At 42.7% G+C, this 15,536-nt stretch overlaps 1 long non-coding RNA gene across 1 annotated transcript in view; it reads right to left on the bottom strand.

The window, feature by feature from the left end:
- The window catches only part of LOC125467192 (uncharacterized), an 89,432-nt gene extending 87,285 nt beyond the window's left edge, over positions 1-2,147 (bottom strand). Inside the window, exon 1 of the long non-coding RNA XR_007250590.2 lies at positions 2,003-2,147. This is a non-coding gene — a long non-coding RNA (uncharacterized LOC125467192). The remainder of the gene's footprint in view (positions 1-2,002) is intronic.
- Between the last annotated feature and the right edge of the window lie 13,389 nt (positions 2,148-15,536).

The following is a 15,536-nucleotide window of genomic DNA, read 5'->3' as shown; positions in this document are numbered from 1 at the left end:
GAAACAAATTTCCATTTGAAAATAATAATTTAAAGCATATTTCAGTTGAAAATGTCATTGGATAGAAATAAAAATGCTGTCAACAGCAATTGACAAAAATACATCCTGATTCTGGCAAAACCACACCAGCTTAAAACATACACTAACAAACAATGGGATATTGAACTTCAAGGAGGCGTTTCAAGGCAGTGCCTGTTGGTTTGTGAGACACGGGTTCCTGAAGAAAAAACAACTTATTTGACTCATAAGAGCATCACTCTGTGTCTCTCATTGATCATCAGATCGCTTCTGTACCACTCATACAACTTTGGGATAAATAGCTGGGAGGATCGATGGGGTTTAGTTTCTGATAGTTTTGAATTGGTCGGAATCCGATTCCGCCCGAACATTATTTTCCTGGATTCTCGTCAGAAAGTGTCTCAAACAGGCTTGCTGGTCGCACGGTGGGTAAGACCCGTTTATGTCGCTCACGGATCTTCGATGTAAATAGGACCATTCACCAAACCTAGCTTTGCTATGGAATCCGCATAGCAGGTCGATTAGTTTACAGGTATTCAAAAATAATTGGTCTGGAACTGAACATAGTTCAAGGCCTTTCTTAAGTGGGCCCTCGTAATCAGCCTGCACTCTGCGGGCAGTGAAGAAAACGTGGACGATAGACGGAATTAAAAAAAAGACTCGAGAGATGGATGTGTACTTGAACCCTTGTCAAAATTCAAAATCAAATTTTGGATCAAGTGGAGCGGGCGATGTGACTGACCACATCAGCGGGAGAAATCCAGACTGGGGGCTAATTAACTCAGGCTCTTGTATAGTTGCCGCTCCGAAGCAAATATCTTTTTAAAAAAGATTTTCCTCCACGGCCGACAACCGTGAGAATTACTAGTCCAAATTTCACACACAAGAAAACATTCTGAAATCGGTGCCTTATTTTAGGTATGATTCAGGGGTACGTATGCTGTAAAATCATCCACATTTTAAAAAAAATCAAAAGTGGCGTTATTTTCGTGTTTTAACTGGCCTGCTTGCTTTAATGTCCTTATTTTGTTTTTATTATATCCGTTCTTAAAGTAAAGAAATGATTGTTATTTATGGAAAAGATCAGAACAGTGTTTCTCCTCCACGATCGAGGCTTTATATTCCGTTGTAATATCAAACAATTGTGAAAAAAACGAGAGCTTTCGCTTCTGCCACAAAGTCTCTCAGAAGTACTGATTGTGACAGAGAAGAGGCGATTATAGTTCTCATAGGATTATCTAAGACATTCGTTGATACTGTGAGGGGGTTGGGGGGGCGGCGAGAGAGGTGAGGCATACAGAACCAGAGAGTGCTCGTCTCAAAGTGGACATCTCATTAGAATTCAGCACCATGTCACTGGCGGATCTAAATGGACAGCTCTCAATGTGGTCTGTCTCTGATGGAGATGCCACTGAGGGTCCCTGACAGACCCCGCCTCCTTCCGAGTGAAAATAAAGGAAAGTTGGCGTTATTTCTGCTCCACTTCGTCGGTCCTGGATACCCAAAGGCCAGCAACAAACAGCTGTCACCGCGACCTGAAAAGTGACCAAATTATCGAGAACTTGACCTCTTGCCGGGGCCAAACTTAAACCCAATCAGAAATTCTGGAATGCTGAACTGGCTACACATACCGCGCCGGTTGGGTTCTAAGTGTAATCTAATAAAGGAATGTTTAATCTATTTATACCAAAAGGCTATCTCTCGTGAGGCCCTGGAATTAAACCATTACTGCGAACCCTGGGATCGACACCACACAGTTTTAATACCTATGAGCCCCTTTGATGTGACAAATCGCAAAGGGCGGAAAGAATTTTAACATTTCATCTCTGCTTGGGAGTCTGCTGTAGTGCTCCACACTGTGCTCGCTTTCAAGCGGCATATCAATGAAGGCTACAAAACCAGCGACGGATCTCTGCAGCCGAGAGACTTTTGGAAAAAAAAAATCAAGAGTTGCTCATTTTATGTAAAGGGAGATGATACTCACGTCGCTTCGCGGCCCGTCTTCCTTTTCTTGTCTCGACTAACTGGGGTGTCTGATAGTTTTCTTCTCAGACTCTTCCTTTGCATTTTCTCATCTTGCATTCGATCTCTCTCTCTCTCTCCTCGAAGCTATGGAAGTGGTTTCTACTTTCGGTTATCTAGCTTTATGATGGATCAGCAATACTCATACAGCTAGATAACCAAAGACAGCAGCCAACTTCCGCCCCACATCCCAGGCGCTGGAAGGAGAGGTCAAGAGGATTTTTTTTTCTGTCATCAAAGAAAGCAGAGAGAATGTCAGCTACAAACATCTGGCGGCTCCTAGCACCTCTCCGCTTGCGAACTCGATTCTCTCCAGATTTTGCCCTCAGGTTCGGGGGAGGGGGGAAGATGGAAGGGAGGGGGTTGGAGACGGGAAGGGGGTTCGGGGGGGAAACGTTTAGCACGAACGGGGGCTCCGCAGGTTTGCAGTCAGCCTCATGATCTAATCTGAATCTCCCACAGCCTGAGACAGCTCTCCCTCTCCCTCTCTCAGTCACACGCCAGATCCACTGCTATTCACATGCTAATTGGGTCTTTCAGTGATGACGGCACCACCACGCCAGCCAATCCCCGTCTTCCGCTAGCCTCATTCAAAGCACAAAAATTTCCCGCCTTTTTTTACGCTTTCAGAAATTGCAGCCATTCATGTGATAAAGGGCCATAATTCAGAAACTGGGATTTCGGAGCTCGCAGGTGGGGGTGGAGGGTAGGATGGTCGGTTAAAATGGCCCCCACAGACATGAACGCAGCAAGAGTGACCGCTGTAAAAAAATAAATCCACTCTTCGAATATTAAGAATATATATTGCAACCAATAAGGAGGGGCCCGGTCTAGTGGTGGGAGATTTCAAACTTAACTCACTTTAATCATGGAATGATTTTCTGTGCGTTAGCAGGCGGGGGCAAAAGCTACATAAGCACACAGACTTAAACCAAAATCAGTATTTACTGGCTAATTAGTCAACCATATTAGTATGAATCTCCCTCCTTATTAAATTACAATGCCGTGATGGGATACAAAGTTGTTTCATTCTTTCGTGTTCAAGATTGCCTGTAACCCGTCTGATTTCAAGCGGCATCGAAATACGACAACGCACGGTGCGTTTATTTTTAAAATGTATGTTTCACTTTGTTACTGCAAATACAAATTATTCGCCTATTTTCTAAGGCGTATAAAATCATCCAATCTCTACCTTGCAGTTAATTCAGTTTCGCCACTTCCCTTGTGGCGGTAAGAGGTTCCAGAATGGAATTTGCAAATGGATTTTACTAGCAAAAGAACAGGCTCATTATACATGCTCGGCAATTGGAGAAAGAGGCTCGAATTCTCGCAAGAATCCTCAGAGCGTGGCTAAAAATGCGCTTACTCAAAAATAAAATTCGCAAAACTACAGTATCACACACTAGCCACATACCCGGCGTTCATTTCCACCTGGGTCAATTGGCGTATATAACATCTTCAAAAGTAAGTTAGGTCTAGTCATTAACCAAGAAAAAGAGTGCAGGCATTAAAAATACCTGAATGTTTCTGTATAGAATATCTTCGCCACCAGAACACGCAACATCACCTTGGCTAAACTAATCAGATTTTGAGGACGGGTCACCCGACCCAAAACAGTAACTCTGATTTCTCTTCACAGATGCTGCCAGACCTGCTGAGCTTTTCCAGCAATTTCTATTTATGTTACTGATTTACAGCATCCGCAGTTCTTTCGGTTATTAGTCAGATTCTGGTTTTGATCTAATTCCTTGTAGTTTGCTGTGTTAGCAACTACGCGTTCCTGTTTGCACGAAAAAAGTGGAAAGTTCAATGAAAACAGGAACATGATAGGTATACTCAACGAACTGATAATAAACGAGCCCTTTGCGGTTGGAGGTGTAGAATTGCTATACAGGGAATTAACTCGTGTTAGAGTTGAGTAATTCTGCGTTACAGACAGCTACGAACTGTTCTTGAACTTGGCAAAGACGTGTAAGAAGAAGCGTGGAAGTGTTGCTGTTTAAATAATAATAAATTCATGGATTAATGAAAGAAATCTACTTCTTTGGGCTGACAAGAGAATTATTTCGCCATCTCATTCGCAATCCATTCCAAGGCATTTCACAGCCGGGGTTAACCCGAGGTTATTGATTAGGTAATAGGAGAACACAATTTTATTTTATTTCAGGTCCTGACGACCGTGTAACGTCAACTCTGCTAAATATAGTAGTGGGTAGTTTAAGGGAAGGACTTGTCTATCTGCGTCACAACCTTCATGCTACCACATTTAACTGAAAAAGTGCATCTGGACCGAATCAAATGCATAATTAGCACAAGGAAAGGATTTTTGAAATTCGTTTAGAGTCTACGCAGAATTGCGATTGACAGATCGGTATTTTTGAACCACATAGATCTGAAGATTTTGGTTTTAGATGCCAACATAAGCGCGGGGAGGGGGACCACAGATGTGATACCTTTAAATATGATGTGCATGCCGTGAAATGGCGCTTTCACTATAAATTTATGGAGACGTTGAATTGACATAGGAATCAACTAGTTAGAAAAAAACAACACGAACTTGTTTATCTTTTAATGCAGAAATGAACTTTCCTCGTCTCCAGCATTATCCTCACTCGCTTTTTAAAATTCATTTGAATGTTCATCTAACACGCTGCTTCACTTTAGTTTTCTGGTCGGAAATATCACACAAAACAGAAAGATGATGCCATCATTGGTGTAAAACGATTTCGTGGAGAAGACTGTCGAAAAGGGTCATTCCACCACTAAAACAAAATTGCAAATGCTAGCTGCACTCCCTCGTTTTAAACTTAATTGGTGAAAAAATGCCATTTTACAAGATTTATAAAACTGGTTCAAGTAATCCTAAAATTTATCAACAGAATCTCGCCCTTTTTTTCCGTGAAAAGAGAGCGCCTACAAACTCTAATTAGCGCTTCGGCTAATTACCAGGCCCAGTCTGACTAATTCAACATTGTCCCTGATTCTTCAACCAATCTGCTCAAAACAATGCTGTTTTGGTCCTTATCTGTTATTGAGAGAGAGAAAAAAGAACTTCGCTTCAAGCCAATATATTTATGACAATTACAAAGGCGATATTTCAATGTTATGAAAGTAAAACATGACCTGCGCGGGAAAAGACCCGGAGAAAACCAGTCTGTTCCTCAATCCATCTGACGTTCTAGTGTCATTGAGTTAGTCACCTGAACAACAATGCACCGTTTTGATAACAATATGCACTTTTCACATTCAGTATGATATCTTTGTATAAGAAAAATAATCCCAACTGGAGGATCCTAGGCCTCTCAGTATAAAAATCCAGTACCACCAGCATTTAATTAAACAACTTGGCATATATATCTACAAGATTGAACGTTATATCCCATCACAATGTTGCGTTCTATTAGTACTAAAATCGGAGATCTGATTTCACACATGGTTTGAGTCCTGTTTTTAGTTTGTTGGGGGGAGGGAGTTGGGCAGTCGGGGTGGTTGTTGGGCAAATCAGACAGTTCTGTTTTACAATAAGAGCAAGTAGAGAAGGTGGAATCTAATGTGTCTCTGATGTTTCGATACAATAAGATTTGAGATGGGGCAATACTTCCTTTGACTTTTGGTCAGACGACACATAGGTTTCCCATAGAAAACTACTTATTCGATGGACCAGGATGTATTTCTGTTCCACAGCAACGCACATTTTTTTTTTAAAAAAATGAATCTATAGATATTGTAATATTTTGTTCAATTATCCACACAACATAAAAAGATCATTCTACTTGTCTTTCAATTTTAGAAGATTGTCGGATTGACTGGGTTTGTGCCGCATAGGTCACTTGTATAGCAGCCGAATCTTTCACCAAATGACAATGGAGCAATTTAATTGCCATCAGACTTTATTTTACTTTTCGGCTATTCGCCGAGAATTAACATTGATAAACAGCTGAAAACAAATTTGTTTTGTTTTATATTTTTTAAAAAAGCACATCTATGAAAAATCAGGAAAGCATGGGACAACAGTGTAATCTAACGCTGCGTTCTGCTGAAAGTAAAAGCACCTCGTGGTGAGCTTCAGAGAACAAGAGTAATTTACTACTCTTAAACACAGCCAACATCCCTCTCAAAAACCATGGGCATCCTGCGGCATCCAAAGTACCGAGGGTAGGATAAGGTTGATTTAAAGTTTCCATAAATGTGAGAACTGAACCATGTCCTTTGTTTTTTGCGTTTTAACATCAGAGTGCACCGCGCTGACAATTAATACTCTCCAGATTGGCCAACGCAGCCGATCCATACCCAAATTTGAATCGGTGTCTTCAAAATAATATTTTGCACTGTTTAAGCAGTAACTTTGAAAGTCAATCTGTTTCGTCAGAATAAGAAGATAGTGGCGTCAACTGAGAATCGTTACAAAATCAAATTAACAACTATTTGATAAGTTTGCATTTTCATAATCTTTGAGAACCCACATTTGAAGGTTGAATACTCTTGGTTGTAATCCATTAGAAACAAAATGGCTGCTTCACATAACTAGTTGTAATTGTCTAGGTATTTCTATGAACATTCAGCGTTTTCAAATCAACGGCAGGAAGTTATTAAAATTCTCGGGATCATGATCGTACTTCTCAAAACAGCTTCTGACGATTTTTGTGAGTTTGTGATTCAACACAGGTTCATTATTAAAAATCAACCGGGATTTTGTTTTGAATTGCAAGAGGGAAAAAGACCTCAGTAGTTCTGTGTGTCATGATGCAACGCAAAAATGGTTGTTGGTCAAAACAGGCATGTATTTCCAGCTGCTGTCGGCTGGAAATCGCTAAGAGGCATCTAAGGGAAAAAGAACATTAAAAAATAGAGATGGAAAGTGGGAAGTATTGCGTTCATGTGTACAATAAAGGCGCTGAACAAAGAAAAACGGGAGAAAAATACACCGACAGTCTGTTGTTTTGTAATGCCTGATCCCTACTAGGCAAGTATTAATTACATTGGATGAATTGTTTTAGATAAAATTCAGATGGCAATAAATCTGAAAACTGTAACTCAAGTCTGCCACCTCAAATGCAGAATCAAGTCCAACAGAAAACTAACCATTCTCGAGTCAATTATTCAATAATTGGTCAAGCAGTGCAAAAATCTAGTTTCCTCAATTTCTGTCCAAGGCTTCCTTCCTATGCAGATGAACTGATAATAAGTTAAATTAAATTTCTTGCATTACAACAGTAACCACACTCCAGAAGTATTTCATTGGTTGTATATACCCTGAGGTTGTGAAGGGCTCTATAGAAATGCAAGCTTTTCTTTTAATGTGGATAGGGAAGTGGCTTCTTCAACTGAACTGGACATTGTACAACTAGATATTGTAGTTTCTGTTTAAAACAAAATTCTTACATGAATTAAATTTTTTACAAATTATTCTTTTCATAAGTGGAATCGGCTTTGAAGGAAGAACAGGGTTTCGAGCCATTTTGGGAACATTTCATCAATAATTTTGACGTGATATTGTGCCAGGTGAAGTGGCTGCTTATTTGGGAAAATCCGGATACATTGTACAGTGAGAAGATACATAAAAGAGGTGTGTGTAAGCATGTGTAAGTACGTCCGTTAAAATGATGGTGGTGTGCATGTATGTTTAACTTCTGGGTTGTGTAGACATCGAGACATGGAGACAAAGAGACACAAAGTATATTGTAACGGCACGGGTGAGTGTAGATCTGCACAAGAATATCTGTAAGTTTGTGTCTATCAGTCCACATCTGAGGATCGATTATCAATGCTCTTCCTTTTTTGGAACAATTTCTAGTAATAGTTGGAATAACAGTGAAATGTTACACAAAGCATTCTAACTGAAGCACATTTGTCTTGCTAAAGCTACCTTTACAAAGTCGAGTTATATCACACTATCGACGGTTTTTTTTTAAAAAAGGAAGATTGTTATATGAAAAATATTGCTGTCACGTTTCACAGCGTCAGGTGTTAAAAGGATTGGCATTCTACGGGGTTAAATGTCATGACGATTGACTTTTTTTTAGGATTGATAGCAAATACCTACAGCAGCTGCGCAGGGTGGGTCCGGCCAGTTAATCTTTTCTTTTAAAACAACTCGAGACCTTAATTATTTACAAATGCATCCGTAGATTTTGAACGTGAACATGGCCCAAACTCTTAATCACTGGAAGAGAGAAACGCAGGCACACAGAAGCACAGAGAGGCACAGACCACGGTATTAAGTACCACAGTCACCCGGTTCTTATGAGCGAACTCTAGTTAGTGTCAGCATGGACTTTACGTGGTATTTTAACTTGAAATCTACATTTCTTGACTGTTAGACGTAAACTGAAAGGCTCTCTCAGCAGGTTAACAGTGCACGGGACTATGTCCCAATGGATTTCGTGCACATTTCACTTTTCTTATAATAAGAAAGGCGGTACTCAGGACAGTGACAATTTAACGCCGGTGTTTGCAACATTGATCCCTGATATCTCGTGCTCGATACTCATTCATTAACAGAAACTATCAGAATTCGACGCCCTTCTCCCCACCAAAAAAGAAAATTTTTGCATGTAGCACCTACTATTTTCAAACACACGTGTTATGTTATTGAGCCTTGGCCAATAATTCAGCTTTACAAACATATCAGGCGTCGGATAATCAGTCGCCTGCTCACATCAGGGAAAAAAAATTAATCACGTTGGGAAGCAGGCACAATCCCTATCGTACGTGAATTACGTCTGACGCACTTTGATAATTATTACAAGTTATTTTTAGTAAAACCTCGAGTAACCCCCGCTATTTCAATTCCCTCAGTGATTCTTCTTTTAATTAATGCAATGTATGCTTGACAAAGATCTAGTAGCAACTAAATAAAAAGGGCTTATCAGAAAATGATACACTAATGGCCTTGTCAACAAAGACTGAGATAATAAATGACACCTTTCTTTTCGTTATGAATACTTCTTACTAACAAGGCCTCCGCACCGTCTAATTCGCGGATGTATCTGACTCCAACTCTTCTCTACCTTAAATAGAAGCAGCATGCGGACTCCTCCAATTACAACTTGGAGAGTGTGCGTTACGTTCAAGTCGAATTGTTATAAAGATATTTGCGATACAAACCCTGGTGTTGATATATTACCCGGAAAGCGTCGCAATACGGGAAAGACTATTTGATTAAGCAATGAGAAATTGTGACTGGGAATGAAAGGTCAATTCACTCAGAAAAGTTTCATGGAAGTTAACACCAAACAAACTGTTATTAACAGTAAGCAAAGTCGTACTTCATCCATTGTAAACTAAACTCGCGTTGCATTAAAAAAATCCAATTCCAACTGCGTCCGAAAACACACTTTAACTCTCCTCCCAGCTCACACGCGTTTTCTTGGTCTCAAGAATCATCTTTTCTGCATTGAACAATCTCCTAAAGTGGGTCCAGCTCCAAAGAGACAAGTTAGACACATTGGCAAATTTGGCGATCTGTCCGAGGTCTTATGAAGTTTTAGGAGTGGGTACAGTAGGAAAGTTGGTGAAGAGACGGAGAGAGGTGATAGTCGCTCATTTGACAAACTTGACAGTCAGCAACGGGACGAACAGAGAGCCCCTGCAACTCTGACCTAGTCCACCGTCACACCAACCTCCCCTAAGGTCCGCTCCACCAGACTCTACTCCAACAACATCATCACCTCCTCCCGTCTGAACCCTCTCAGCAGCTCACAGATGCTTATTTGAAAAGGAGAAAGGAACATTGCAACAATATTCACCAGCCTGGTTAACAACAAAAGGGAGCATACCAGCCTACCAGTCGCTGACCAAAATCCAGCGAGTTTCACGCCGCTTCCTTGGCCCTATTACAGCGCTACATGCCCAGTCGCGCACACAAACTTTAAACAGACCTCTTTCTGCTCTCCCTCTCTTGATATCTGCGACTTACCTTTCCCGCGTTGGCTCCAATTCAACCCCCATAAACTTTACCTACCAGGGAGATTTACACAAGATTCTTGGCGTTACGCAAACAGCAGGTGAATAAGGGGACCTACGTTTCAGTACGATCTTCTGAGACGCCAGGCAAGACATCAACAGAAACGAACCCCTCTCAAATGTTCCGGAAAGGCAAATGGAGAGGGGGGTGGGTGGGATTCCAAATGACGATGAAGGGGTGGGAGAGGAGTGAAGAAGGGGGTTTGGGGAGGGAGGGAGAGAGTCTTTCTTATCGGCTCTTGCCCCCACTGTGCCTTACCTACCGTCCGCTGGGGTAATCCTGCCCGTTTCCCCCTCTCTCTCTCTGTGTGTGTGTGTGTGTGTGTGTGTGTCTGAGCACTCCGGAGGCGTCTCTCCAAAAGCCTGACCAGCCGCATCTTCTTCCTGCGCACACCCGCACTGACGTCAGGCGCAACTCCAGACTGCATCCATCCAATATTGGACGGGGGGAAGGTGGCGGTGGAGGGGGGGGGGCGGGTAGGAAGAAGGTGGGATCTAACACAAGAGCAATCAATTCCCTCCAAATCCTTCTCACTAATTAACCTCCTCCTCAACTCCTCCCTCCGCCCAACCCCATCCCCCCCCCAACACACGTACACGCCACTGTTCTTGCTCCCGACTGTTTTTCTTCCCCGATCGTCCAACACTGACCTGATCCTGCACCACCGCACACCGTACCCCCCACCCCCCCCCCGCCAATCCCAACCACCCGCCCACAATAGGGGCTAGTCAAAAGAATAGAAGGCGGATAGGATCTACAGTCACTTCATTGCATCCAGATCGACTCAATTTCTCCCGTTCTCTCTCTCCCTCCGCGCCCCCCCCACCCCCATGTTCTCTCGCTGTGTAATACAATGAAATATCTCGCAGTGCAGGAGATACATCTTACCGCCCGCAGTTTCCTTCTGAAACAGCACTAAGTTTAAATCCAAATCATTTGGTTCGGATGGGGCGAGGGGATTTTTGGACAAAAGACGCCGATCGGACGATATTTAAGCTGATTGGGGCCCGGGAAAACCCTTATCCAGCAAATCCGTCTTTCAGTGGACCCTCGAAACCAAAGTGAGAGCAAATACCTGCAAACCGACGGGTGGGGAATAGTGCTGTCACTTCAACTTGTTTTTTTATTCTTTTCTCTGAAGTGTTTAATTGCACTTGGGAATGAGGAACGGAGTACAGAAGCGTACTCAGAACAAAACACGAAACTCTTTTTTTCCCGTCTGCAGTGTGTCGCCAGGGCGCGGGGTTGACACCTCCCGTGGTCCTTAAACGGGCAAAAGCAGCGGGGAAGACACCGGGACAGCGGGAGAGGCTATCAATCTGATAGCAGACAACCCAAGTTCATTATCATCCACCATCCTACCGTTTCTGCTCATTTCACATTCAGCTTCAGTCTCTCTCTCTCACCCCCTCTCTCTCGATTTTTGCTCACCGACAGCTTATAAAACACCGCGATTCATTTGAATCAACACCTCTTTACAAAAATGAACTTTTAAAACAAACGTTTCTTTAAACTATGTAAATAAAAATCGACTCTTACCATCAGCATACAGTCACCCAGAACTTTCAGCTGATGTATAGAAGACAATGAAATGTTGCCTTCGTCATTACCTTTCATATGCAGAAAAAACCTCCATAATTCAGTCCCAAAATATTGGTGTTCATTTTCTGTTCCACCAAGAGATTTTCCCCGTTTTGTCTTTACAATTCGCTTCCAAATAATTCCTGAGACAGTAAGTTTTCTGAGACTTGATTTCCCCCTAATTAATTTCAGTGTCCAACTTGTGCAGTTCCCTTGTCGCCAGTCTCGCGTTTCCTATTGAATTACATTCGCTTCGCTGCCCCTCAAATAACCACGCCAAGCCAACTTTGCCCCCCAACATTTTCTCACAGCCCTCATTCGGGGTGGAGACACGGTGCTCAATTGTAATTGCTTTTCCCCTCTCATTTCCCTTCGTCACCGAAGCGGCTGAACGTGTTCTGAAACTCAACAACATCCAAATTCTTTGTTCCTGTCACATCGGGGCATCCATTGTCCACCCTCTAAACCAAAGACATCATTTTAGCACCTTTTCAATAACCTCGACATCAATGCGTTCTGCACACTCCGCCGAACAAAATGATTTATGCGCCAGCCGATTCGGGAGGTGTGTGTGTGTGTGTGTGTGTTTGTGTGTGGTGGGGGGGAGGCCGGGGCGGGTGGGTTGGGGGTGGGGGGGTTGGGTGCCTGTATAAATGAATGTGGGTGTGTGTCTGTGTGTGTGTGTGTGTGTGTGTGTGTCTAAGCGAGGGGGTTGTATATGTGCATGTGTGTCTATGTATGTGTGATCGGGGTATATATGGGGTGTGTCCATGTATGTGTCTGTGTAGAAGCTTGTGTGGGTGTGGGGCTGTGCATGTGCGGGTGTGTGTTTGGATGTATGTGTGGGTGTGTATGCATGTGTGAGTGTCGGTCAGTGTGTGAGGGTCTGTGTGCGGGGGGAGTCTGTCTGTGGGTGACTGCGTGTGCGCTGAGGGTGGATGGGTGAATTTTTACGTCCCTTCACAATATTGGATTATTCGTGATTAAATCCGATTCGCTTCAGACCAGGTGCGCTCCCTTTCAGTTTACAAGTTCGGCGATTAAAAACGACATTCATAATAATAACAAACAAAAAAGATTTCTCGTTCAATTAAACAAAAATCTTAGAAACACGCATTGCATTGCAGAGAAAATGAACGGCGCCCTGTTTAAGATCTCAGCATTTTAATGCAACTGCCCTCCCAATTAACAAAAAAAACAGTATCTTCTTGCTACAGCACGCGTCGACTTCTTCGGGAGCAAAGACAGGGTTTCTCTTACCTTAGTGACTGCACTCCCACCAGCGTTGTGTGTATATGTGTGTGTGTGTGTGTGTGTGTGTATGTGAAAGTGTGAGGGGGGGAGAGAGAGAGAGAGGGACAGCTGGTCCGCCTTTCACAGCCCCCTTCTCCTGGTGGCGGAGGTGCGTTCATTCCGAAGGAGTCTTTAATCTCCCCTCCTCCTCCATACCCCCTCCCCTCCTCTCTCTCTCTCTCTCTCTCTCTCCCCTAGTCTAGGTCTCTCCACGGGCTCCTGTTCGGAAACAGGGCTGGCGAGAGACTGAGGAGCGATGAGGGAGAACAAGAAGTGTCACCCAAGCATTTCTGAGTGTGTCACTGGGGACAAAGCCTGCTCACGTCGCCTATACGTCACCTACAAAGTCCACCAACCCCTCGATTCCCCCCTTAATTCTGCGCAATTATTCCGGAGAAACTCACGCACTGATTGCAACAACGAATAGATACATAGAGTAGACGCCAGAAATTTTTAAAAATTGGAATGGTTCAAACATTTACCGGGGAACCCAGTACTGCCAAATGAGACGTTGACTCAACGTGAAAACGTACGTACGTTGCCAAGCGTTTATAGAGCAAAGGATTCTCGTTGAAAAAATACCCGGTGTTATCCACTTGTTTCTGCTTTTTTAAAAAAAATACAAAGTCTAACAAAATACACCACTTTGCAAATCGATCTGGATTGTCGGTCCTACCCGAAAGAAGACGGTGCCTCTCTATCTCGTATCGTCTTGCTCGGTCTGAACTGCATAGTATTTCTCTGAATAAAGGCATTTCAAATAGTCACACACACAAACTGAAAAATAATCTCAATAATTCCCGCAAAAAGTCACTCGCACGAGCAACTTTGCCCCCACACCACTACCCCCCTCTACCTCAAAGCTCAGTTGTCAATTAAATTTAACATCCCACTTATTTGAGTGAGTATGAGAGCTGTGTTTCTGGACTACACGCGCGAATATTCCATGCAATATTTGTTTGCAACGCGGAATGCTATATCTGAAAGATTAAACAGATAGCGGGTTAATGCATATAGACAGACCTGGCGATTTGTTCCAATCTCTATGTGTTACTGTCCGTCCCGGCTATTTCTAGGTCCTTCTCCAAATCGGTTCCAGATCTGAAGGTTATCTGTCAGAAAGCAAACTTCACGTTTAACACTTTGCAAGGGGCCAGTGTGAACTGTGCAGATGGGTGAGTGGCTGAGATGTGTGTGTGTGTGCACGAACAGAGTGGCTCCTCTAGAAACTTAAGTGCAGTCTTTCTCTCTATAAGTTCAATTTCGACATACAATCCGTATTTTGTAATATTCTTACCTCAGGGAGCGGACCGCGGTAACGTCACATTTCCAGCTAGTTAGAGTCTACACAGCAGCAACGAAAAACAAGGTCCCATGTCGTTGAATATCTAACATATCGGAAGCTCGGCTCTCGGCTCTAAACCCTCGACTGTTCTCCTTTTCTGTCTGAACACGCATTGCTTGTTAAATGATCCGTCTTAAATTGTCCCCTCCGCTAATCCTTCCGATCAGAACATTTTCACCCACCTGGGCTTCCTGAGCAGCTCCCACTCTATACCCCAGTTCGTTAGAATTTCGTGGTTGGGAGATGGTGGAATTTAAGAATGCACATTGCCAGAGCGGCCAGAGGTTTTACAAACACGGTGCAGTAAAGGGGTATTGAAAGCATGAGAGGATTGTAGACACTTAACATAGACCTACCCTGATGCGCCGAAAACTTAAGGTTTCAAATATTTGAGAATTATGACAAATTTTCCATCGATTTATAATAGAGAATTAGCAGACGTGTTTGTAATTCGTACGGTAATTACATTTCATTTTTTAAAAAGTATACACAGCTAGTTTCAAACAGTTTTAATTTTTAAAAAAATGGATTTCCCATAAGAGTTTGAGTTAATAAGACTTTACGTTCACTTCATGAAAAGGTATTTTAACCTGTGTGACAGTATTGCAAAGGCGCGTCATATTTTGAGTATATATTTCTCAAAGCAGCCCAGATGTATTGGATATGTATGTGAACTACGCACGAGCTCGCTAGATTTTCTTAAATACATAAACCCTTTATTGAGAATTCCGTTAAAATATAACAGCCACGTTAATGTGTAACGCAGTCACGTTCGATTCCTGCACATCTGAATATCACACGAGCAGTGTAGTATAGAATTGATACATTCCTGTAAACTGCATGCATTGCAAACTCACCTCAAAGGTACAACAAGGATTCACAGTTCTATTCTTAACGTGTAAAATATATATTGCTGGAACAGTTTGCAAATTATTCTCAGGTTAAAATAGCGACTATCAAATGATGTTTCTGCAGCAGTTGGCTGTTTAGAGGTAGGATTGGAACGGACAGAAATAATTTCCAATTGTCCGTTTGCAGAGAACAGTCTTCTAAAACCTTTGCACTGCAAACGCTTTTGTCCTTTTTGTTTTTGCACCTCGCAATTTGACAGTGAGTTCATCTTTTGGTGTGGTTGTTCTGCACAGAAAGTCTCCCACCCTCACCCCCCAGCCCTCACCCCTCCCGCACACATAGCGATCAACCACTTCCTCCGAGTTCCTTCTGCCAAAGAGCGGTCCCAATTCGCTGTGGAAGGGACAGCGGTGAAGTTGTTATAATAAGGTCCTTGACCTCAGCCCCTGTTTTGTGCCT

This window comes from Stegostoma tigrinum, chromosome 33 (assembly GCF_030684315.1).
Source record: "Stegostoma tigrinum isolate sSteTig4 chromosome 33, sSteTig4.hap1, whole genome shotgun sequence".
NCBI lineage: Eukaryota > Metazoa > Chordata > Chondrichthyes > Orectolobiformes > Stegostomatidae > Stegostoma > Stegostoma tigrinum.
This window is presented reverse-complemented; position numbering and strand designations above follow the sequence as displayed.